This window comes from Pezoporus flaviventris, unplaced genomic scaffold (genome assembly GCF_033815535.1).
Source record: "Pezoporus flaviventris isolate CSIRO_AGI_PZ_B2104156 unplaced genomic scaffold, CSIRO_AGI_Pfla_v1 ptg000093l, whole genome shotgun sequence".
In the NCBI taxonomy this organism is placed as follows: Eukaryota; Metazoa; Chordata; class Aves; order Psittaciformes; family Psittacidae; genus Pezoporus; species Pezoporus flaviventris.
The window spans coordinates 4,247,040-4,272,396 of NW_026892641.1; the positions used below are offsets into that span (position 1 = coordinate 4,247,040).

The 25,357-nt window shown below is 48.1% G+C and overlaps 2 protein-coding genes across 2 annotated transcripts in view; one reads left to right on the top strand and one right to left on the bottom strand.

Annotated features, from left to right (window-relative positions):
- B3GAT1 (beta-1,3-glucuronyltransferase 1) overlaps positions 1-17,771 on the bottom strand; it is a 177,308-nt gene extending 159,537 nt beyond the window's left edge. The window contains exon 1 of the mRNA XM_061476165.1: positions 17,755-17,771. The gene's annotated coding sequence lies outside the window, so the exon portion shown is untranslated. The remainder of the gene's footprint in view (positions 1-17,754) is intronic.
- ACAD8 (acyl-CoA dehydrogenase family member 8) overlaps positions 1-23,910 on the top strand; it is an 81,859-nt gene extending 57,949 nt beyond the window's left edge. The window contains exon 12 of the transcript XR_009747349.1: positions 23,900-23,910. The gene's annotated coding sequence lies outside the window, so the exon portion shown is untranslated. The remainder of the gene's footprint in view (positions 1-23,899) is intronic.
- The last annotated feature ends 1,447 nt before the right edge of the window (positions 23,911-25,357 follow it).

Consider the following 25,357-nt stretch of genomic DNA (forward strand, 5'->3'; position numbering starts at 1 on the left):
GCTCCATGTGTGGAAAGTGAACTGTGTTCCTGTTCGGGGCGCAAGGACATCAGCTCTCGGAGAAGGTATCGAATAAAGTCAAGGAGATTAGGGAAGATGACCATGGAAATTGTAATTCACAGGATCCTTTTTCTGCAGACAGATGGTCATTTCAGCTTTCTGTTCTCTAATCCCTTGTTCTGCAAAGCAAACATCCTAAATCCCAGATAATGCAGGTTTTACCATCTCCTACATTTCCCACAGCATTAAAGCTGGCCCCAGTGATAGGATGCATATGCTTAAACATCTGCATGCCGTAGGAATCTCCTACCTGGATTCAGCACAGGGGTGAGCTCTGCATCCTGACTCCAGCCCCAGAAGCCCCTGATAAAGCAGCCACCTTTTCCAGTAGGCATCATAGGGATTAAAGGGAGCCTTTAACTGGGAATGGCCTTTCTCTGGCACAGCCAGGATTCCTCAGCCCTGCCTCTAAATAGGAGGAAGGTTGAAAGTATTACAAGTACCATGGAGACCTTAAATCCATCTTTTATCTTCTCATACGACCCAAAGAAGAACCTATGTGCCAAGTGGCCCTTCTGGAAACAAAGAGCAAGGGATGCAGGAAGCAGTGAGCAGTTTGGTACAGCACGACAAGAATGAGGTTGTACATCACCTATTTATCCTCCTAACTCTGGAGGTGAACACTTGCTGGTGTTCACATGTAGCACATCCCATCTTGGGGCTGCTGTTCCTGACAGGCTCCCTAATCTCATGGCTAACGGCTCATTATTTGTATTCATGCAGGAGGAGGAATTCTTCATTATTGGAGAGATGGGACACGTACAAATTGGAGTATACTGATTGTATTTTCCAAATGATCACACAGACTCTAATTCCATCTGCAAGGAGCACTAATTGGCACTGGAATTACCTCCTGAAGTAGGAATTGGAGCTTCTGACAGGGAAGAGCAATGACTGTCCTTGTGTTGTGAGCAGAAGGGTGCAGGTCCCTTCCCAGCTCACACTGCAAGAGACCTTTTGTCTACTCTAGGAGTTTACTGTAATGTGGGCAAGGAGATTAAGTGAGCGTTCCAGAGAGGTATTTCCCTGCTTTAGCTGCACATCTGAAAGGAACACAGTATGTCAGTTTAATTGCTCTATACCCAGAGCAGGCAACTGAGGCTCTCCTGATCCCTTGGAACCTGGACAACTTTGTCTGAGGATGCTCAGTACCGCACCACTGAAAAGCAAATCTCAGAACATCCAGAAAGTGCCTTTGCTCCTGCTGGAGGCACTGTGCTCTTCCAGACATGAGGTCATCTGTGCTAATCCCAGAGGGAATGCTGCACCAGCTCCTTTAGATGGGAAAGATGCTCAATCATTAACTTGAATCATGCACCCAAGGAGCATCTCTGTCTGCAGGGAGGGAAGGGATCAGGGTGTTAAGCACTGAATGCCAGACACAAGGTGTGTTTCTCTATCTGAAGTACAGCAGAATTTATACTACTTCCAGTCCTCAGATGCTCCTTCCTCAGGGCTGGGGAGAACAAATGGTGTGGTAGATGCCTGTTGCATTGTTAAACAGTGAAAAGAAAGCTACATATGCAAGTCTGTAGTGCCCAGGTCACCCGGTGAGCAGTGGAATCAGAGAACTCTGACTGTCCTATGGCAATGGATCGAGGTTTAGGCACTGTCAGTCGGTGAGATGCACGCTCGCAAGCAGCTTTATTCCTGTTCTTGGGACAGTTGCAACGTCTCCCACCCTGATCCTGGTTTCTAATAAGGGCGACCTTACAGCACAGGCCCCAGTAGTGGGATGAAGTCTTTTCTCTGTCTGTGTTTCCAAAGCCTATGGACATACAGGGCTCTGCGGGTCCCTCTGGGTAACACAAGTAACATTCTCTTTGAGCTCTCTTTGAGACTGACACACTCTTCTTGTTCCAGAGCCATCCGAGGGCCAGGGACAGCAGGATCTCCTGTTTGCAAACCCAATGGAAAGCATCTCAGAGGAATAAATGTAATTATCAGCACAGCCCAGAGAATGCTCCGAACTGAAGCTGAACCTGGCACAAAGGAACAGGCAAGTAATGGAGAGGGAAGGGAGAAAGCAGCTTCGCCTCTCTTAGGTATGCAAAACCAGGCAGCTAAACCCCAGGGAGCCACAAGAGTGACTTTGTAAAGGCATGATTAAAGACAAAGCAAACACTAGGAGCTGGGGTTTGCCTTTGCCTTTCAACTCCAGCAATTATAGCAACTTAACCTGAAGCATGCTCCATCTGCAACCAGTTGCTCTCCATAACCATGCTCTTAATTTGGATGGAGAGCTGAGTTCTTCACACCCTGTGCAGTGCTAGAGACTGGAGATGCGGGGGGGGAAAGAGATCCTGTGTGACTCTTGTAGTGTTTGATGAAACAAGAAGGCACTGGGGCAGGGAGAAGAACCCGTGACATGACTGCAAGCCAGCGCTCTGGCTTTAATGCCCCTTAGCAGTGTGGCTTGGTTTGGTTCCTGTATTCTTCTGCTTATGCAGATACAATCTCTCACATTGTTCTGGAGACCGGGTTGGAGCCGGAGGGATGCTGCAGCTGCGGCGCGCTCACAGCCACACATCACTGCTGCCTTTTATGAGCAGGAAAATGGGCCGCTGGTGCTGCTGCAGCAAGCAGCTGTTATTTGTTGTTCTCGGGTGGTTGTTGGGGTTGGGGTTCTCATTTGGAGCTATTATGATGAGTTTGCCTTCTCTTCCCACTTAACTGAATTACAGTGTTGACGTGCCAAGCCTCTCGTGGAGCCGCACGGATGCTGCTTCCCTGGAGCAAAAGCACACCTCTGGCTCCCCTCGCAGGGAAGAACTGCTTTATATCCAACCTGAATCTCCCCTTCAGGTACCACTGCAGAGCATCTGTGTGCAGACAGAGCCTCAGCTGCCTCCACACAAACCCAAATGATCACAGCCAGCCGCTGCTTCCCAAAACAGGGATGGGGGAAACCAGGCAGATTTACCTCCTACTGTCGAACAGAAATACAGCCACAGTCGTCCCTCCCAGACGTTCCTTTTCAATAGAGCCACCTCATTCGTTCTATAAAAGCAACTTGTTTTAAAATAGCACTACTTTGGCATTAAAAATGTTTCCCCTTCATAAACCACCACTGCTAGATGCCTAATAGCAGCTCACACTCTCTAGAAGTATGCTGTAGCTTATACTTAAAGGGATCTTAAACATGTTTCCAAGGCAGAGTTGCTATTCAAAGGCATCCTTCCCCTTGTTTATCCCACTTAGGGGATTAAAAAAGCTTTTAAACCCCCCACAAAGGATGTTTGCTTTTGAAATCACAACTGATGCCCACTTTGCAGCCAGGATTATACAAGTCATCTATATCAAACCCACAGAAGGTATGGAGCCCAAGCCACAGAATGCTGGATTTCCTTTCTGTGTGTTCCTGCTTCAGTTCCTGACGTGTCCACCCAGATTCAAACTCCAGATCACACACGAGAAAGGCAGGAGAAGTGAAGAGTCTCAGATCCTGGTTCTGCACCCACCTTCCTGCACCCAGATGCGCACACAAACTTGAACAGGGTATGATGCTGCCAGGCGCTGGCAGACACGTAGAGATTTGGCTGCAAATCAGGGTCTATTCTTTTCTTTCCCAAGAAACAGGATGTTTCATTAACTAAAAGCAGGTCATTAAGGAAACAACAACCGAAAAGCAAAGATAAGAAATGGGAAATCCCAGAGGATTTAGTTCCTTTTTTGAACAGTGCTGCAATCCATCAATGCACTGGCAGAGAAGAAATGTTGCAAGAAGAAACTCCCCCTCTGCTGCCAGCTGGCTGTGAGACTCAAGCGTGCTGACAGCAATGCCAGGAGCTGGCTGGACCTTAGCACTTGGTGATGGTCAACCCACAGGTCCAAGCTATTGCACAGATCTGCTGTTCCCTGTGAGCCTCTTAATGGTATAGTTCTCATTCGTGTGTTAGATGCTTCAACTCCTCCAGCCTTCTAAGCAAGTCCTTTCTATTTGTGAAGCCTCCTTTCCCTGCCACCGAATCCTGTTCCTGTCCCCAGCCCACACACTCCACAGGCACAACCTGCACTGAACTCCACTGCTATTAATCCCATTTTAGCCATTCCCCAACATTTTAGCCCAGTTTTTTTTCCCTTATGCAAAGTGCATCCATACCATGGAACACTTTCTGAGGCCACTGCAGAACTCAAGGGCCAGGGAATGGCTGATCTCTATACAAAGCTCTGGACTATGAGGAAAGGGAAGCAGCGCATGCTATCACAGAGCCAGTTTGACACACGTCTGTGGATGGAGCTGTTGTAAAGAGACAGCAGCAAGGTAAATCCAACCAACACACATGCTTAGATGCCTCTTCCCAGATCTTCTCTGTTTTAACAGGAGTAGGGCAAAGCTGGATATACTGGCATTTCTTTTCCTTGTGGGTATAACATGAAGCTGAAAGAGGTGCAGTGAGTGCAGTGATTTGCCTAAGGCATGGGTGACCCCTGATGGAGTGATGCTGAGCCAACCGGGCCATGGCCCCTCTTGCCTGATCTGCAGCACATCTCTTAGCCAGCACCACCACTTTGTTGGGCTTACACAGGCTGAATTGATAGAGCAGTGAGAGAAAGCAAATATTTAGAGCAAGGGATGTAGCATATGCTATGTGGGATTCTGCATTAACTAGGCAGGGATATGGAATTTATCAGACACAGATAAGCACTCAAGGAACCAGGGAAGAAGTGCTCATTAGTTGGTGATATGTATTCTCATGCAGCAGAAATTTGTTCCTTCCCATCAGCAAATCACACCTTTTGCAGCAGGATTAGTTGATGCCTTTCATGATAATATAAGAAGATTATATTTTCCCTTTCTCTTCACGATTCAAAGCACTTGAACGCCGAGAACCAGCTTTCTTGAGATAGCACTATGGAATTACCACTCTCCCCACATAAAAAGCTGGAGAGGCCATCAGAGTGGAGCAAGGGTGTTTGCCTTAAACGCATTTACACCCCAGCTCAGCAAGAGGAAATAGCAGCAGCAGCTGAACCCTTCAGATCTCATCTGCATTGAGGGCCTGGCAATTGCCACGTGTCCTGATGCGATGACAGTGCTCAAGAGCCTAAAGGATGCTCTTGGCTTTCTGTTTGAGGCTTGAAGATACGACTCCATCCAAACCAGCACTGCCCTTCAGATGCTGCAGGGCCAGCTGGCCATGGAGCAGGGCAATTGGCAAGCAGAGGAAAACCATGCTGCATTCCCTATGAAAGGGTTTGGAGCTTTCAGCTCCGGTATCCAGGAGATATTTATATTGGAAGATGCAAATGAACAAACATTTCTCTAACACAGAAAACTCTCATTAGCAAACAGCCCAGCCAGGCCCAGCTTAACCACGTGGCAGAGCTGAGCTGGTCTTGGAAAGGGAGCTTTAATAGCAGGGAGCCTTCCCTTTCAAAGTGTAGATCCAGGAAAGACAAGCCCAAAGGCATAACAGACCATTGGCAGAGGATGGGGCAGTCTAGGGGATGATTTGCAGATATAGGAAGAAACAAAGTGCTGCGTTCCTTCTTCTGTGCACACCTATGTCAGCCTGAGGGCTCTGATTTCATCCCCTTCCTGGGCACTGGGATGCCAGAGCTGTGAATCTCTGTTTCCACTGCTCAGCCCCAGAGTTTTCTTGGAGTTGAGCAACCTGCCAGTGGGTTGTGTGTAATGCAAGAGGGAGCTCTAGGTAAAGATAAAAGGACCTGTTTCCTACCATAGCACCTGGAATAAACCCAGGCTCGACAAAGAGAGTCGTTTCTGGGAAGCCAGACTGGTTGATTTGTCCTCCTATCATTCATCTTCCCTGTTGCTGTACCTCCACTCATGTGTTTCTGCTGATCCCTGAGCCAATGGAATGAATAAAAAACCCAGGTTGAGCCTTTCTTAGTGTGTGTGATGCAAGTCAAGCTGCTCTGAACGTCCTCTTGTTGGGTGTGAATGCAGCACGCTATTTGTTACGCGAGTATTTTGCTGTGGCAGACAGAAAGTGACATTTATGGCTCTATCATGAGAACGAATTTCCCCATCCATTAAAATGATGTACAGGTAAACACTCCATTCATTTTCAATCCATGAGCTTTGGTTTTTTCTTTGCTCGGGTAGATGGGTCCATCAATACAGCTTCTATTAGCCAAACTGTGCTGGGAAGTGAGAACTACTGAGAAATGGTCCAGGCCTGGAATTAAAGGGGTTGTAGCTTGAAGAGGGAGTGCAGAAACTCAGTTTATCAGTGAACTCTCCTCTCCTAGATCTGCATGCGATGCATCTCTAGAGCTCTGCTGCTGGAAAGACACTGTCCCATTCAGTGACGAGGAAACACAGCTCCTGGCTCCGGCAACTCCTAGAACTGACCCCAGGATATCTACAGGATAGATGTTACATATTTACCATTCAAAGTGGAAAAACCCCAGGACAATGTCTGGAGAAGCTGTAAATCTGATGGCACAATGCATTTACGAGCATACATCTACTAAAAGAAGAGCTGGACACTGGCTCCTCAGCTCCTGGCTGAAGATGTCACCTAGCAAAGCAGGTTGGTGATAATCAGTCACCAAAGAGCTGAAGGGGAAATCCTGAATATTGTGATGAGTTACAATGCTTCAGAATCCTCTGCTATGATTTACACAGGATTGCTATGAGAAACGCACAAGGTAGAAAGAAAACGTGCTGTCCGTGTAAGCCACATCACTTGGGAAATGAAGTACCACTGTTCACCCACTGTGATTGCAGAGATGAAGGGAATAACAATTAGACTGAAGTGACTCATACGTACCACTGTGCAATGTTATTGTGTATTAAATAAAAGCCAAATGATGATATATCAAGTTGTCTCTGTGATTCAGCTGGTTGCGTTGCTCATGTGGACCCAGATCCATGCCATCTGCAGTGCAACGTGATGCTGAAGGAACCTGTGCTTATGGAAGAGGAGGTGCTTCCTCTGAGGTAATACTGAACCATGTTTCTGATGTCCTTCGAGGCATTCAGGAGAGTCACGTTGTTCATCCACCTTTCCCGGGCAAAAGCCAGCCTAGAAGAGTTGTATTGGATCTATTTGAGCCTTGCTCACATCCATTTGCCATCCCCTTTTCTTTTGGAGTGTTTCCCTAATCTCAGTTTTAATCATATCAAGCTAAGTTTTGTGCTCTGTTGGACTTCCCATGGGTGAGTCAAACCCAGGGGTCCTTTGATGGCATATTACACAGTATTATTTAGACAGAAATCAGTATTAGTTCACAAGGAAAATATGGGTTCATAGCAAAACGCGTGTCTAGCCCCAGAAATCAGAAGAGAAGGAAAGGTTCAGATGTCTCCTTTTTGCTACATGTCCATAGTCTATATATTTCTAACTAGAGTTTATGACTTACTGCCTGTGTCTCCTCTCCTGCAGTAAGAAGCAGAGAGAATGGAGAAGTTATGGCAGGAAAACTTTTAGGAGAGAAATAGCTTTCTGTTCATGGTAATATCCTTAAAGGAAGTGAAAAACAGAGCCCAGAAAAACCAATGCAAAAGAAGGATTCCCAAGTAGGATGTGTTACAAAACACTCCTGGAGGCATCCGCAGGTCTGGTCTCCCCATAAATATGTTTTCCATAATTAACACCCAGAAACTGCCTGACAGGATCTAAATGGAAGCTTTCAGACACTTCCTTTAGGAAGCATTGGAATGCATTGGAAGGGGTTCTGCTGGCCTGGCCCCCCAGTTCCTTCTCCCTTACAGAGGCATAAGCTTTATGTCCTGGGCAGCCAGGGTGTGAGTGTGGCAACCTGCAAAGCTACAACTCATTTCCAAATGGAGCTGGTTAGTTCATTCTCCTCTTTCTTTCAGTTCCAGCCCTTGAGGAGAGGAAACCAAAGGGAACCTGCTAGCTGGGGCTGAAACAGGAAGCAGCAGGTGAGAAAGGGTTATTTCCTTTTAGGAATAATGACTAAACATGCGCAGCTACATCAGTGTAGTCCTCCTTCTCCTTGCTAATTTCTGTTCATATTCATTTTGCTATGGATGTCTTCAACTGCCTTTGTATCAGCCAAGCTGTTTCTTTGATCTCTTTTGTCTCAGGGGCCCTTAGCAGTGGGTTTGTATTAAAAGCATGCCCTGGAAAATGTTCTGTTCTGAAACCAGTGCTGGTTTGGCAACCGCTGCCTCGCAGCTTCCTGAGCAAGGGTTAAAGCAAAGGGTGAAGAGCACAAGAGATTTGCTTAGCATGTTCAGTGCAAGGAGAAGGGTTCCATTTGCCTGCAGAGCCTTACCAAATCCCCCTGCACATCCACCCTGCCAAAGATGCTTCCTGTCAGAGTGGGTAAAGCCAAACAGGAAGGAGTGTGAGCAGAGGGCACATTGCCACCCCACCCAGCACAACCTCACAGCTTCCAGAGATGCTGTGATTCACAGGTAGCATCTTTGTCTTCCAACAGGCCGTGAAGGATGCTTCTCCCCATCATTTTGTGCAGGCATACCTGTGTGTTTTGTCAAATGATCTAGAAGAAAATCGTGATTGCCTTCCTGGATTCTCACTGCCTCTTACAAGTTTGGCCCTGAGTGAGACCCTTGAGACAAGTGAGACCCTTCTCCAGCACCTTCTGATTTCCACTGCTGCAGAGAGCCCTCATTCTAGGTGGGGAGGGAAGGGAGAAGGGAATAGATGTTGTGAACACTGGAGAAACACAGCTCCTGCTCTCATTGGAGGCCCTGCAGCAGGGTTAGCAAAGGGAACAGAAATGCCAGCTGACGTGCACGCAGAGCGGTCCCTAAATAGCAGCTTTTCAGAGCTCCCCCTTAGGCTGTGACAGCTCCGGTAGCAAAAGGCACTGCAGAAATGGTGCTGAGCTGAGCCCTGCACTTGGAGACGCACTGACACGGGGCAGTGTGGCTGGACCTACCCTTCCCAGGGCAATACTCACATACTGCTGTGCACACGGCAGGGGAGAATCAGGGCCAGCCCCTTCCAAGCCCCGTTGCTCTCCTTATTCCACCCTCACTGGCACTATTCAGACTCTTGCTCTGGTGGGCATTTGTGCTTTTTGGCTGATTCCCCAGCTCATCTTCAATTGCCATTGCCAAAACACCTGTGTGTTAAAGCACCTCTGCAGCTCCAAAGCAGAGGAGATCATGTAAAGCTGAACAATGTGGCCTCAACAGATCTCCACGACACATTTAACTCTTTGGTGAAGGCCCAGAGTAGCAACTAAAGGTTTTCAGGCACTGTTTCAATGCAGAGGGTATTCTCCTCACACAAAACTGTGGATGTTTGCCCGTTGTTTCTGTGGCAGACAAAGGATGTTTGCAACTGCGTTTGCCACTGTGGTTAAATCCATCTAGACTTTAAACTGATTGCCATGGACACGTGATAATGTATCTGTTAGAAAGGTTGGGCTACAATGAAGAATGATTGTTTCCAGCCTTTGGAGTAAGGGCTTGAGAAACAGCAATTCCTATTCTACGGAGAGGGGCACTCATTCCCATTCACAGAATGGCTATAGATAAGAAGAAGCCAGTGTCAGCTGGAAGGAAACCATCTCAGAGACACTCAGAGTGGCCATGGGTGCTCTTCCGTGCTTTGAAAGATCCTGCAAGACAAGGGTCAGTGCACTTACGCTGAGATGAAAGCCAAGGCCATGGAAGAGTCAGTGAGTTCCTGTGGCACTCAGTGATGAAGGTCCCCAGGGGTAGCTCCAAATTCGCTGCTCAAAGCACAGACAAAAAGCTGTCATCCCAAAGGTGCAAGGTGGGAAACACACCTGCATCATTCTCTAATGCAGTTGGTTCCAAGATTCCTCCTGGAAAGGTACCAACTAAACCCAAAGCACCATTAACAAAGGATGTCTCTTTACAAATTCATTAATTTGTCATGTTTCCTTAATGAGAGCTATTATCTAATGAAGCGAACACCCACCATCAAACAGACACGTGCTATTCAACAGCTAATCCCAACCCGGAGAGTGACAGGAAAATGTCTTTAGGGTGTAACAGGGGAATAACAAACAAACAGGGAAGCACATATGTTTCATTCCATTTAATAGCTGGTATCCGAGTGTGAATAAACATTTCCTATCACACCTTTTGATGGCTGCCACAACAAGATTTCAAAGAGAGAGCTCCTTCTTCCCAACAAAGTGGAAGTTGCTCTTGTGCGAGCAGAGACACATGAAAGAGCTTCGCAGTGTGGTTGCAGCACAGCCCCAGACCTTGTGAGCCACGAGGATTTATATGCCATTAAATAATTAACTGGATGATGCATGAGGGAAAGTAACTCTCTGTAAAGGACCTCAGTTAATTGTGCTCAGTGCAGCAGGCACCGAGTCTTCATGATGAGATATAAAGAGGTGAACTTTGTTTCAGAGATGCTCTGATAAATACAGTCATAAAGAACATGGGAAATGACTTGTTCAGGTAAGACCTTTCTTTGCTGCAGTGGTTTTTGTGTTGCAGTGTCTCTGGCTTAAATTAACTGACATAATCAGCTGCCAAACTAGGAGCCTGGCCCTTGTGCTACTGTATTCCCTCTGTACTGTTCTCTCTCCGCATGCATTCCAGGGACAGTAAGAGGCATATCATGTCTGAACTATGGATTTTTCATCCATGTATTGCCTGCCTTTTATCTTGCAGCATTCACAAGCTGGTCTAAGCAACGTGGTTTAAACTGTCTGCCACATTCTGCCACCTCTCTCGGGATTATCCTTTAGTCTAATAGGATATAATTCCTGTGCGTGTAAACCTCTCTGTGCTTCATTTAATCCCACTAGTTTTATTCAGGCTGAGCTGCATCACCCTTAAACCTTCCTATCTTGGTACTCACAGCCTTTCCCAGGCTGCTCCTGCAGAGACTGGGTGGAGGAACTGGAAGGCTCAAACCCTACTCTCAATCCCCAGGGCATCCCACTACACTAAACTCAGTAGCTGGACAAGCCATTGAGAAGAAACAGAGAACAGTCAACAACTCACTCACTGTCCCAGCCTCTTACAAGCCCCAGGCCAGCTCTGAGGTCTGGCAAATAGGATTTCAGCTACATTTAGGGTACAGCTCCCTGTTGTTATTCCAACCCCTTGTCGATTTGGTGACTGAAAACTGCTAACGGTAGAAAAAGGCAGCAGTGAGGTATCCACTAGTTCAGGTTTCTGGTTAAAGATCTTCAGCCAGAAGGGAGGATTTCTAATTCTGGATTTAACATGGGTGGAAATGAAGGCACTTAACAGAGTTGACTTCCAGCTGCGCAATTTCTGTGCCAGTGACCATCAGCCCATGGTGCCCATAACACTGAGGAGGATTAGGATTATATGATCCAGATGGGGCTATTTTAGCCAGGGTGCTGCTTCGTTACTTAAAAGGCTACAAAAAGAGGACTAATCTGATGCCATCTGCTCAGGATGAGGTGAGAAGAACTCTTCCAGCATCTTATGTTGACCCCTGCCCGCTGGGCTCACACTGGTACCCATTCCACTCCCACTTAATTGCATGCTGTCACACTTACTGCTGGTGCCTCTGAACTGGCACCCGAAGGCTGGAGCATGGCTGGAGAGAAATGCTCTTCTCCGTTCAGCAGATGGCACAGCCCTGGCCAGCAGGAGAGACAAGTTGTGGTGAGTGTTGAAGGGATGCTCTCTGCCCTCTTTCCAGCACTTCCTTTCTGAGAGGATCAGGCATTGGAGGCTGTCTGGGGCTGTGGAGCTCTCACCACTGGGAAGACTGCTTTCCAGTATGACCTCGAAACAAACAGCTTCCCAGTGTGTGTGAGGCAGCACAGCAGGGCACTACCAGCTCTGTACTCATTCTGCTACTGATGATGCAGTAGGAAGAGAGGCAGAGAAAAGCTGATCCTGCAAGACTTGTGCACAGAGGTAGGGAGGAGACACCAGCATCAACTTCCAGACTGGAGGTAGGTGTCTTCCAGCCATGGTCTGGAGAGGACAGCTCGGATCAGAATGGCAGCTTCAGAGCTGGATGCCACGGTGTGGCACAGCACCCACCGGATGATGTGCATGGTGGCATGCTCTGGGTGTTCCTCTGTCCCAGCTCCATAGCAGGAGGCAGGTCCTCACCTTCTAGGAAGCGTGCATTGCCAAGCACTTTATTCTCTCACCTTGGCTACCTTATTAGTAGGCAGCACTGTCGGGTCAGGAATAATGAAGTCATACAGTGAGTTGTAGATAATCATTGCTCACTCTCCACAGTCTCTGCTTCTGTGGTAAAGCCAGAGCTACTTGCAAAGCCAAAAATCACCTTGATCATGACAGTGAAAGGAAAGGGTGCATCTAATGGGCCCTTAATTGGGTGGGATTGACAGGTGGATGAGGTTCTCCCTGCTTGAGGCTTTGGAAACCAAAAGGAACGGGCTCTCCACGCAGGCAGTTGCATCAGCTGTGGTCTTCATGTGGGCTGCTTGGAATGAGCTTCATTAATGTTTCCTGTGGTATAATCCATCATCCCTTCAACAGTGCATTCCTGACAGTTAATTGGACTCCACGGAGTGGAATAAGGAGTGTCGTGTTTGGAATGACAATCCATTACTGAAACCAGGCCACGTGAGGCACATCTCCAGCCCCAGCTCTTGGACATCTTCAGCGGATTTCCTTCCCAAAGCTTGGAAAACTCTTTAGTGAACGGTTCTGCAGCACGTTTCTAAGTGGCTTCATTACAACGAGGAGTCAGGAATCGGGGACCACCCCTTCATTAGCAAAGGCCAAGTGTCTAACTACCCTGGACCAAGTTCACTACATTAGAGAGGAAATCCTTGTCCAGTTGATGCTCCTGCTGACTGCAGTGGGGCCACAACTTGACATGAGAAATCACTTACACGGACCACACTACAACAGGGTGCAAACTGCTGCATCTGGATGACTCAGGGTGTTTGCTCTTTGGAAAGGTGCTGTTATCTTCTGGATATGCAGAAGAAAAGCAGGAATTTGAGAGTGGCTTCGAAGCACAACTTCCATAAAGAATATCACACTGAAAAACACTAATAGTGATGAGGCTGGGTTCAACACCAGTGACTTGGCTAGATTAGGAAATAACTGTGCTGCACAGCAAGTGATGCTAAAAGGGAGGGCAGAACTGGCTCTGTGATGAACATAGAAGACAGGAGAGATGTTCTTCAAGAAGTCCTCTGCCTGCAAGTGCTCAGGTGTCTGCTTGCTTCAGACACACAATAGTGCTGCTACCTTGAGGCCCCTGAGCACAAGCACACTGTTCCTACAGCTGGCAATCACATCCAGTGTGACAGAGTGTCAAGTTTAAACAGACCTTTCCACATCTGGCATCATTTCCCTCTTTCTCCTCAATCTTAACTGTTCTTTTACTTACTGCTTATCTAGGCAGCATTTGAAAGATGCAAATAATCAGTCAAACATGACTGTGAATCTTCCATTTGAAAGCTCATTCAGCCATCTGGAAGTATCCTCATCTCCAGATGTTCAAAGGAGAGCCTGTGCTTCACCTTCTTACCCAGCCAGTCTCTTGCAACTCTGCCCACAGATCCAGATAGAAAGCACAGGGGGACACTGCCTCAGGAGCACAGTGCTGAGCATCTCCGGTTTTATCAAACTGCTCCGAGTTACAGCTCCTACTTCCAGCACTGATTTCAGTTGTTATGAGGCTTTAAGCAAGCCACTTAGAAGAACAAGGGCTCCCAGAGATCAGATCATTGCATGAAGGGCACATGAGTGATCCCTATGTGTTTTTGTGGGCCAAGCCTGAAGTGGTTTTAAACTACAGTCGTTTTCTTCTTCAAAGATACCTCTTCCCCCAGGCAGAGCTGCCCCACCTGTGAGTGCAGGCCAGGGATCACAGAGAGACAGGGTTCTGGGCAAAAGCCTGCTTCTGATGTCCCTCTTTGCAATGGTCCCTCCGGTGTCAATGAGCTCTCACGGAGAGCCACAGCCTGCCCTCCTACTGCACGAGCAGCGCGTGTGTGTTTAGATGAACAAGCTGTAGCAGCCTCGTTCTGCACAGTGCTCCTTGAATGCGAGCAGGGAGCAGGAGGAAGCTTTTCCACAGCATGGGGCCAGTGGAGCTGATTTGTGCACACAGAGACGTGGCACTGGGGGGGATGCATCAGGTCTCTGTGTGCACAGAGCGTGGCCCGTGCACTCTGCAGAGCTCCGGTGGATGCTGCTCTCCCTGAGCAGTGGCTGGGAAGCTGTGGAACACTGGCAGAAGGCTGAACCCCCACACAGGGTGTTACAAGAACACTGACAGCAAAAAAAGAGCCCGTTTGAATACTGCCGTTTGTTTGCTGCCACAGATTCAGTGGCTAATTCTCATTTCTCCTTAACCTGCACGGTTATCACCAGAAAGGCACCAAGAACCCGGGTTCTGCCTTTGTACTTGTCCTCTTTTTGGATGGGCTAAAGAAATGTATTACAAAATATGTCTGCAAGAGCAGCACGGGCCGCAGAAGCTGACACCAAGTGTCTGTATAAGCTGAGCTATCCTGGGAATGTTAAAGGAAGCTGCACCTTCAACTTGGAAACGGAATCTTTGCTTTCATTTTATTATGCTCCACTTCCAGACACAATGTAGAGAAGGGAGTGAGCAGAACTGGAGCAGAAGAGTAGTTACGCAGCTCTCAGTGCTCCTGATGCTCATTCATTGATCATTTTGGGTGTAAATCGCATTGATTATGGTAATGAGAAAGCCGAGTGACAAGCCCTGTGAGAGGCAAGCTTCCCAGGCCAGCATCTGCGTGCCTGAGAGCTGGGTGCAAAGCACTGCTGGAATTCACACAACTGATGGAACTGATGCAGTTTTCCCCCCTGAATATCCCAGTACATCTGGACCACTAATGAGGGTGCTAAATCAGACAGAGCTCTGCATTTCACACATGGAAAAGCTGAAGCAGAGGAGGACCTGCTTTGTCCAGGAACACTCTAAGGATGTCTGTGGCAGAGCCCAGACTGAACTCACGTTTTACAACAGGTTTTACAAACTGAATTCGGGTTTTACAGCTCCCTCGTCAAGGCCCGTTACAAAAAGAGCATCTCTGGTAAGACTGAATGCCTCCAATCCCGTTGTATCCGTGCTGGGGAAAGCCAATTTCCCAGTGTAACCTTTGTCAGCAGTGAATCCATGCGGGGTTGATATTGGAAAAGTTATGAACTTCTTTTGCCAATCTCTATTAATAGTCCCCCCTGGGAAAATAGGTCAGCAGCTTTTCACAGGGATGTTCTGAGGACAGATACAGGAAAGATGCTCTGATACAACATACAGGATAGCAAACGACAGCTAAAGTGTAATTGGAATTCCACAGCAAACATTACCAGTACTGCATTTCTTCTGGTGCAATCAAGGATAGCTGCTATTTCTCTTGAAGCCCCAGCTCCTGCATTCATGTCAGTAAGTGTGAATTAGGCTTTCAACTTCTAACCACCAACACATTAGAAACAGAGAGGGTTTTAGCATCTGCTATCAGATTTGAAGCATGAGAGAAGACACCTTTTGTCTTTACATCACTGGTAAATACTTTGTGCCTGTTTTACTTACCACAAGGTTCCACAACATTAGTGCAGAATGGAAATGTCATGCCTGGCAGAGAGAGGACTGTGGCTCCTGTGCAAATCCTTTCCACGCTATAAATACAGATCTTCCCCCATAATTGCAACACAATCTCGATGTGCCTGTGGTGATAAGGGGGAAAAAAAGAGCTGTTTAATTTAATTAGAGTCCATTTGAAAACCCACTAGCATGAAATAATTTGATACACAGAAATAACCCTCCCCAGCTACAGACACCGTTTCATTGTGTCTTATCTTGGGCTAACAGGAGCTGTTACATTTCAGACCTTGAACTGTATAAACAGTGTGACCAGAGATAGCCCCAGGAACATTTCAGATGCTGTCAGGATATCACCGCTTCTTCAGCTCCCTCTTCTCTGCCAGGCAAAGATGCTAAAGCTGCTGCTGGGGTAAGGGAGATTGAAGCTAATTCCTGTCCATGCACACAGCAGCAGCTCTCTGCCCTCCAACGCATCTCCAGGGAAAGGCTCCTTTTCCTGTGCTGGCATAAGGGGGCAATGCTCTGCGGAGAAGGCACTCACACTGTTTGTGGATGCACGTTTCCTTGGAACACGTCCTGCACTTGTTTGCGCACTGCTTTGTTTCTTTGGGGCTAATGGTAACTGCACTGAGGAGAGCAAAGTGTCTGCAAATTCTGCAGATAGCAAAGTTATCTGCTATTCAAAATGAGCCTTTCTTTGTTTTTGATACCATTTGGCTTCCAGCTCCATTGTCTGGTTTTGGAAAGCAGAGGAGCAAATCCTATAACCATACATTCTTCTCTTGCTTTGGCGGCACAAGCTTTCTAGGAAGGGAAGCAGGAGCCAGCTGCTTATCGAGGATGCTCTCTTGTATATCACAAATGTTACATTCACCGTGACATACGTGACGTTTGCCTCTATTAAATCCAGTCATCTCAGCTGCAGTAAAGCATTTCCGTATGCTAGGGGTCAGCTGTGGTTTGGTATCGCAGATCTTGTAATGTGACTTCCAGGAGCATAAACAGGGAACCCCCTCCCACACTTCTTACCCTTCAAAAGGAGCAAACCCTGCTTCTGTGTCACTACAGCTCCAGAAACATGCTTTCATGTATGTGTGCCTGTGAGAGACTATTTATAGACGTGCAAAGTAAAGCTGCAGGAACCTTCTCCATGACAAGGCAGATACACGCGGAGCTAAAGCTATAAAAACAGCTTGTGTGTGCATTTCTGTATATGGGTATTTGCATGGTGAGAAAGATACAGAACTTAAACCTATAAAGGGGGTGCGTGTGAGGAGCAGACAAGGGAAGGGAGGTTTAAGGCTATAGGAAATACTTTGTGTGAATAAAAGGGGGATAGACTCAGAAGTAAAACCACAGAACCTTTCTTCTGTGTGTCATAGGAGAGACCTGGGAATGAGCAGCTTCTGAGACGGGTGAATTGTTCCTCCTCCTTTCTTTCTGCTCCCATCATTTTAGGGTACATCTGAGATGGTTTTCCCCTCGTAGCATAGAAATTCACTGATTTCCAAACGTGGTTTAAAGAGCAGGGAATTTAGGAGCTTGCAATATGGAGCCCAGCACAGCAGACGTACTGAGGAACACTCTGGCAAGGGACTAAGGGTCTTCTTTTGCAAAGCCTGGACAAGAACCTGCAAATGCTGTTTAGGAAATACAGAGCCATCTCCTGGCACTGCCTGTCAATGGGGATGGCACTGAGCAAGGCAGTCTCAGAGAGCCGTGCAGCCATTACTATGCAGTACCAGTATTTACGTTATCATTGGTATTCAGGAGTCTTAGCCAGGGAATGGAGGTTCCACTGGGCCATCTCCTGCTACAGGTTGTTTTTTGACCAGTCACAGCATAGTTGGGGTAAGGAGATGCTGAAGTGGGTGCGCTGTCCTGGCGGATATTGCTGATTCCTGGTTTAAAAAGAAGAAAGGAAAAAAGCCCGTGGCAAAACCACAAACCAAGCCAGCAGGAACGGCATTAATGTCGGATTTAATGGCTATTAAACTGGGGCTGGGAGGAGCAGGTGATCATACAGCTCTGCTCTTGATTTGAAGCAATTCAAACCATCTGCCAAGAAGAGGGTTCAGGTCAGTACCCAGGTGAGGTGCAGCACAGAGCAGACCGGTGCTGTGTTCTGTTTCTGTCTTGGCCAGAGGCCACAATCAGCATCGACACGATCAGATCATGAACTGTGGCAAAGGCTGAAAGGGGACCCCAGGTCCAGGTACCCCACTGTGCTCATCCCAACTCCTTCCTCTCCTTTCCCAGTCTTCCCAGCCAGCTCCCTTTGGCCCACAGGCTCCAGTGCAATTGCAGCACCTCCACACTCAGGCTGCAAACGTGACCTATCCCTCCCCACCTCCCGTCCAGTTGCATCTCCATAAACCTCCATTGGTCTCTGAGGACAGCCCAGTTTTCTCCCTTTATTTATCTACCTGTCGACTCACTTTACAATCTCTCTCTGGACGGGCACAGAACAAGAGACAGAACCAGATGCTGTGGCATGCACTGAATGCCAACTAGTCTTCATGCAGTGGAAAGGTCCCTCTGCAAACACGCCTGTGATCAAAGGGCTGATGCTCGCTGGTACTTTCAGTATTAATAATCTCCCAGCTGCCTCTCTCCATTCTCTGGCTCCCTCTTTACCTCTCCAGAGTTCACAGAGAGGCAGAGCTTAAAGCAGGGAGGTGCTTGAAGGAAAGGAAGGTTGCTTAAACCAGGACTAAACCACATTGACACTGCACAGAAATGCATCAAACATGTAAAAAATCATTGTAGCGCCCTATCCTGCACCTGGCACAGGCTGAGGCATCTGAAGATATGTGCCTGCATGCATAAAACATAATGTATATCCACATCCCCACTCCTTCACGATCCAAGCGCTGCTTATGTTCCTGTGCCGCACCTCCCTTCCCATCCGTGTGCAGATATATGGAATCAGGGAATCAAAATGTCGCTGCTCCATCAGTCAGCCCGAAACCTTGCTGCCCAAAGTTAGTGCACAAGCAAGGGACTCCCAGAAGCAGACAAGCAGTTGGCTCTTCCTGGAGATGGTTTGGAGATGTGGAAGAGTAGCAAGGAGGCAAAGGAGCTGTACACAAATAGCAGAGTAGCACTGAAAGACAGTGAAGGGGAATCTTTGGGCCACGTGCTGGCTGAGAGAGAGCCAAAGGTGCCAGGAAAGGGACTGTTTCCTGTCCTGTGACTCCTGATGGGCTCTGCTCTTGGTCCATCTTGGTCCATCAACAGCGCGGCATCAAAGACCCCTGAACTCGTTGCCAGTCTCTCCCCCTAAGAGCTGTCCTTTTGCTGAAGGAGAAAGCATGGATAAAAGCTGGTAATAAACTCTGCAGACAGCAGGCAAATGTCATCTGTCACTGAAGCACAGCCAGCACGAGCAGCGGCCACTGCCAGAGACACAGAAACACACCACATCAGCCTGGAGCTGCGGGATTGAGCCAAATGGAGGGAAGGAACCCGATAAACTCCCTGAGGTGTTACACAGGTACCTGCTTCAGGAGTCACAGCTACTGGAAACAATCTGGGTCAATCCATCAGAGCCTGACAGTGGCACACAACAGGACTAATGCCGACTTGCCAGTTTTTATCACTACAAATAGCTTGCTTGAAGGATCCTGGTACTTCAGGACTTTCCAAACTCAAAGGTCAGAGAGGAACTGCTGAGAGGAATCACAATCAGAATGTTTCCGAAGGGGGAGAATCCTTCCATAGGAAACACAAGCCTGGACTGACAGATGCCCATGGCATCACCGTGCTATGTGCTAGCTGGAAAACTGCCCTCCGTTTCCAGACCCCATTTTAGGAGCTGCATTTCCACTGGGGATTTCAGGCTATCTCAGTGGCTGGTTTGTCACCACATTCCTCATCTATGCAAAGCACGGGGGATGTTTATTTATTGCAAGGATATTGTGTTGTATTGCTCCAAGTGCACTTTAGAAGCCTGCTTCTATAGGTTAGGATTTCACTTCCTTCCTTCCCTGCACAGTACGTAAATGCCATGTCGGGACAGCAGGACTGGGATTTTCACTCCTGATACGCGAGGACGTGGGCATTTCAGAAAGGAAACCAAAAACTTCTTCCTCTTGGCCTCTGATACTAGGAGACTGCAGTGAGGCACCCAGGCCTGTGATTCCCACCATCATTCCTTCAACACAGACAGACCATCAAGTTAACATTCCTGGAACTGGCAAAGCTCTGCTCCAGTGGTCCTTGCTGTGCCCCCTCTGCTAAAGACAAGGCTGGAGGCACTCAGAATCATCCTGTCCAAGCAAGAAATCCCTGGAGCTCTCCAGCATCCTGCCCTTACCAGTGACACACATCCATCAGCTGCCCTGGGTGCTCGCAGGACACTTTCCTGGCTTAGCAGAGGCTGTTCATTGCGAATCCCCATTGCACTTGGTGGTGAAAAATCTTCCTCCAGGCTGGCAGATGGGCAGGGAGGAGAGGTGCAGAGTGAGATCCAGACATCTGCTCCTGCTCTCCTTCACCCAGGCTCTGCTCACAGACCCCACAGAGCGAGGGAAGGAGAAGATGCTGTTGGCAGCAGTTTACTCCAAGATGTTTACAGCATAGAAACTTGCTACCAGCAGCCATGCCCCTTGTCAGCGAGCCCAGCTCAGTGAATGCTCTTGTTGGATGAGCGATGCTAGACCTTGTTGGATGGAGTGATGATCAGAGGGGGCATGCCAGAAAGAAACAGAGGAAGCATGCGATGGAGCACAGAAGTAGAACGAGCACCGACTATGCTCCTTGACACTTCATTGTCTGCTATGGCCATCAGGTGATCCTTCTTTCCACATCTTCCTTCAGCCAGCAAGAAACAATAAGGCACAGAAACAGCAGCAGCAAATGCCCTATCCGTGCCCTGCTTGGGTCTGAAATACCTACAGACTCATAGCTATGGAGAATGCCAGGCAGGGAGAAAGCTCTTTCTTTTCAGTTATTCTTCATGAATTAAAACCCAAATGACAATAAATGATGCTATAACACGTCAAATGGCATTTGCTTTTATCAGAACAGAAACGAAGCCATGCACACATAGAAGATAAAACAAAGAAGGAGATAGAAAGAGCATGAAAAGGATGAGAACCGCTTTGTCTTCTCTTTCTGTGCAGTTGAGAGGAGTCAGGCGTTGCAGATAGCTGGGCTGCAGCATTCAAACCTAGAGAGCTCTGTGAAATAACCCTGCCCACAGGCTTCCCAGCATGAGGCCCTTCACATCAGACACTCAGGAGCACCTAACAACTGAAGGGTGCTACTATAGGTATGTTTTAACTCCCGTCCAGAGCTCGGGCAGGATGCAGATGTGGACACTGAATGTGGACTGGGCTTCGTAAGCATCTCAGCACACAGGAGCTTTAAGCCATTTTTAATGTTAACAGCGTGGCATTGTCCTTAATTTTCTTGTCCTCCACAGGAAGGTGTCTACCTCTGGAAGTGAACAAACACAGCACAGACCCTTCCTGGGTCAGAGCACACAAACCCATCTCCTTTTCAAAGGCTCCTGTGCAGAGGACTCCCACTATAAAACACCAGAGTTCAGCAGGCAGAGGCAGGTTTAAGTCCCTACTTTGTCCTCTCTGCACATTAGACTTTAAAACCGACAATAAAAAGGCTGAAAGGGGAACTTGAATAAACCCATTTCCAAACCCGTTGGAGATGTCAATGGCACAGCCTCCTGCACAGCCACTGCACTTCCTGCACACATGTAAGTACCGCTGATGCCCTCAAACACAGACTTGCCTTCTTCCCTCAGCTCTGTTATACCCTAATGGTATAGAAACGCCACAGCCTCTCTCTTACTAGATGACCAGGGCAGGACGTGTATCTCCTGAAGCTGATGGTCTTGGCCAGAGGGTGGGTGTAAAAGAGAGCACAATTAAGAGTGTGCAGTGCCCAGGAGCTGGGTACAGCAGGACAAACTCCTGCGCCCACCAAAGCTGGTATCAGAGATGCGTCAACACGAGCCATGTGGAAAGTACAGTGTCATGCTCACGTCTTTCACTGACTGGGTTCCAAACTTGCTGTAAAGAGCTGTAATACACATAGCTTTCTCCGGAATCTCTTTGGAGGCCTCATTCTATCCTGCCCTTAGGCTTCTTCCCACTCAAGGGTGCTGAGATCTGGTCTAACTGTGATTCACTGCAGTTTTAAACCCTATTACCCCTCAGCATGGTGCTGTAGAAATCAACGCAGGATCTTTCATTTTCTAGACAAAAGTATTATCTGAGTTCCTTTCACAGCCTGATTATTGCTTAGCAAATATCATGTTGTGATGAGTATTTATGGATAATTCTCAGATAATACCCAATTAGATGGGTAATACTTCTAATGATGGGAAAGCCTCAGACATTCAGAGTCCAGGTTCTTTAGACCATCCCCGAATCCTACATACTTCCAAGAACATGTAAACTGAGCTAGGATTTATGGGATTTTGACTATTTCTACACACAGCTCTTGCTGCAGCATCTTAGGCTGCTCACTGGGGTTTGGATTCACACATAGGGCTGGACTGCTTTGAACTTCGAGTGCCCTGACATAGCTCTAAACCTGATGAACTCACCAGATAACCTCAGTCTGTGGATCATGTATAGGAGAGAACAGGCAGAGCTCTCAGGGAAAGCAATCTAAGAGGAAAATGGGCTATGCTAAATGGAGGAAAAGGCTCTCCTCAATTGGGATTCCTCATTTTCCAAACCATACAATGGGATGGATAGGGCATGGAGAAGAGAAAGGGCTGCAGGGGAGAAGTTAGCTCTGTCTCTCTCAACCGCTGTGAACCGGAGACTGCTCTTTGCTGCAAGCCCTTCCCTGCAGTGCTGTGATGTGCAGCATGCCAAGCTGCACGCAGACTGGGAGCAATCAGATGCACAAACTGTGTTTCCTGGGCAGTGGTGCAGAGCTGAGCTCCAGCCTTCCCGCTTCATGAAGTTAGCTCATTAAAGCACCCGTGACACCTTGAGCAGCCCCAAATGAAGCTTCATCTCAGCAGGTAACAAACAAGCTCTTGGTCTCCTGGACCTGACTCTGTGAGTCAATACATCTCCCAGCTGAGACTGTAGACATAATGATTAATTCACTGCTGGCTGCCTAGGTAAATGGATACCCAAATGCAGAAGAACTGCTGCCTGGGCAATGAGATGCTGCAACGTGAACTGATGCAGACATGCAGAACGCATGGAGAAGGTGAGACTGGTGGGCATAAAACTGTGAGAGCTGTTTTGAGTTGGTCACAGCAAAAGTCCTTGCTAGATCACAGCCCTGAGAAAGACCAGCAGGGACTGTAACTCCCTTCAGATTCTGACTGCAGTTAGACCATAGAATCATAGAATCACAGAGTGGTTTGGGTTGGAAAGGACGTTAACGTCAACCTGTTCCAACCCACTGCCATGGGCAGGGACCCCTTCCACTAGAGCTGGGTGTTCCATGCCCCTGTGTCCAACCTGGCCTTGAACACTGCCAGGGATGGGGCAGCCACAGCTTCTCTGGGCACCCTGTGCCAGCGCCTCAGCACCCTCACAGGGAAGAGCTTCTTCCTTATATCCAACCTGAACTTCCCCTGTTTCAGCTTAAATCGTTGTATTTTATTAATAGTGAACCTGTGGTTTGTGAAGCATCTCATGAAGATGAAGAAATGGACCAGACCAGAGCTTTGGTGACCATTTTTATCACCTCCTGGTGTTGCTTTGTGGAAGCGTCAGCGGGAATGCCATCATCCAGCTGGGGCATTGCAGGGAATGTGGGAGAGCTTGAGAACCTCACTTGTGGGATGGTTGCAACAGGCAGTTTGTAGCTGGGAAGCAGGGGTTCTACTGGCAGCAGCAGCGAGTTGCTTCCTATCTCTTAGCCTTGCTACACCCCTGTAAAACGAGTTTAACCGCCTACCTCATGGAGTAGTCTCAATTAATTAGCATGTGTAAAACTGCTCTGAGGTTCCCAGATGAAAGGCTGGCCTGGAATGGCAAACTGCTAATGATAATTAATAGTTGTTCCCGAATTCCAGATGATTTTCTGAGCGGAAGAAGGTGGGGAGAGAGGCTCCCAAGGCAGAACTCACTAACCCACACCCCAACACCTCTACCCCCCCTCCACCTGCCCCATCTCCTTCTCCAGCATTAATGGAAAGCACTGACATTCCTTCCAAGCACTGGAAGGTAATAAAGGCCTCGGGTGCTCCTGTATTCACTCCATGCTCTTCCTCTGGCACGCAGCAAGGCTGGGGAAGGGCAGGAAGGGGGAGTGAGGCAGCAGGAGTGGATGAGCAGGGGTGTTACATTCCTGTCTCCGATGGATGCAAAGGCAGCCCTAATTAAACAGATGTTCTTCATAATACTCTGACAACTGTCCCCGCTTCAATTTGCTTCAGAGTAAAGATGAATACAACAGCGCAGCAATCCTTTACAAGGGGAGGAAAGGGAGCTGAGCTAATAAAAGGCAGTAGCTTACATGGTATATTATTGCTTTCCTTTCTGCTTGTCTGGCGAATATTTACCTCCTCTGGGAGCAGTTTTCCTATTGATTTGATCGCTCCTCCAAGCTAACACTGACTTTGTGGTACACTGCAAAAGGATTAATGCCAGGGCCAAGAGGTGTGCTGGGTGCACAGGCACAGCAGGGTCTCCATGGTGATTCTCCCGCTGGAGCAAAGAGCCCAGTGCCGCTCCAGGTAGCAGTGCTATTAACCACGCGTCATGGGGGCACAGAATGAATTCCAGGCTCCTGGAACAGGCAACTTGTGAAGCAGCAGCAGGGGAGCCACAGGAGATAGGAGACTGCTTTTGGGCTGCTTCTCGGACCAAAGAAGGGGTTTCTTTATGCTGCACAGCCTCAGTGACATAGGCTGACATGAAAAGAGCAGAAGCAGAGAGCCCAGGCAAGCAGGCCACAGAGAAGAGTGTTCCTGAAGCTGTGGGAAGGAGTCAGGGCTCTCATTCCACATCCCTGCTCTGGTTTACTTTAACATGAGAACAGCCAGCCTGCTGCACCTCCTTCCCTTCATGCAGGAGGCCAATAGCCACGAGGTAACGCTGTCATTTGGCTCTTTGATCATCCTGAGTCTGAACTGCTACCCCAGTGCATACGGAGTAACCACTTCTCCAACATCACATCGTAGCCTTAAGACACAGCGTGACACAATCCTGGAGCATGATGTTAAACACAGACTCCCGAGTTGCTCTTCACTTTGATGGTAACTCTGGGTAGGCTTGTTAAATAATAAAGCAATCCATGTGCACTTTCACAGGGTGAATTTCACAGACTTGAGCAGCAAGAAAGCCACCAAGGTCTCCCAAGCGGGAGACTTGTCTCTAGCAGCCACAGGTAAGTCTGCATCTTCCTTGCTCCAGGCTGTTCAAAAAGGGACCTTTCCACAAACAGGAACAGACCGCAGAGCTTTGCTTTTGAACATAAATTCATACCTGGATATGATGCTTCATATTTAACAATACAGCATCTTCTAGTGTGATGAGTAGCTCTAAGGGAAGAGAGGCAGAGCCATACGGATGAATTGCCATCCATACCCGGTGCTCCTCAGCTCCAGGTCATTGTGAGGGAATGTGTTGTCACTCCCTGTGCCTGAGCCTGCAGAAATGATGTGGCACCGCTGCAGCTCATGCCTCGTCACTGCTGTGTGTTCTTCCATGTCAGCTGCTCGCATTGCCTGAGAGAGAGGCACCCTGCCCACGGAGCTTCATGCTGGGTATAGCCAGGGGTGCAGCTTAGCTGTGACCCCAGGCTACACCTCCCAGATCCTACAGGAGCGAAAGTCTGCCCCTCGGTTTGTGGATGTACAAATGATCTCGTTCCAGCAGGACACAAACACAAATGGGAAA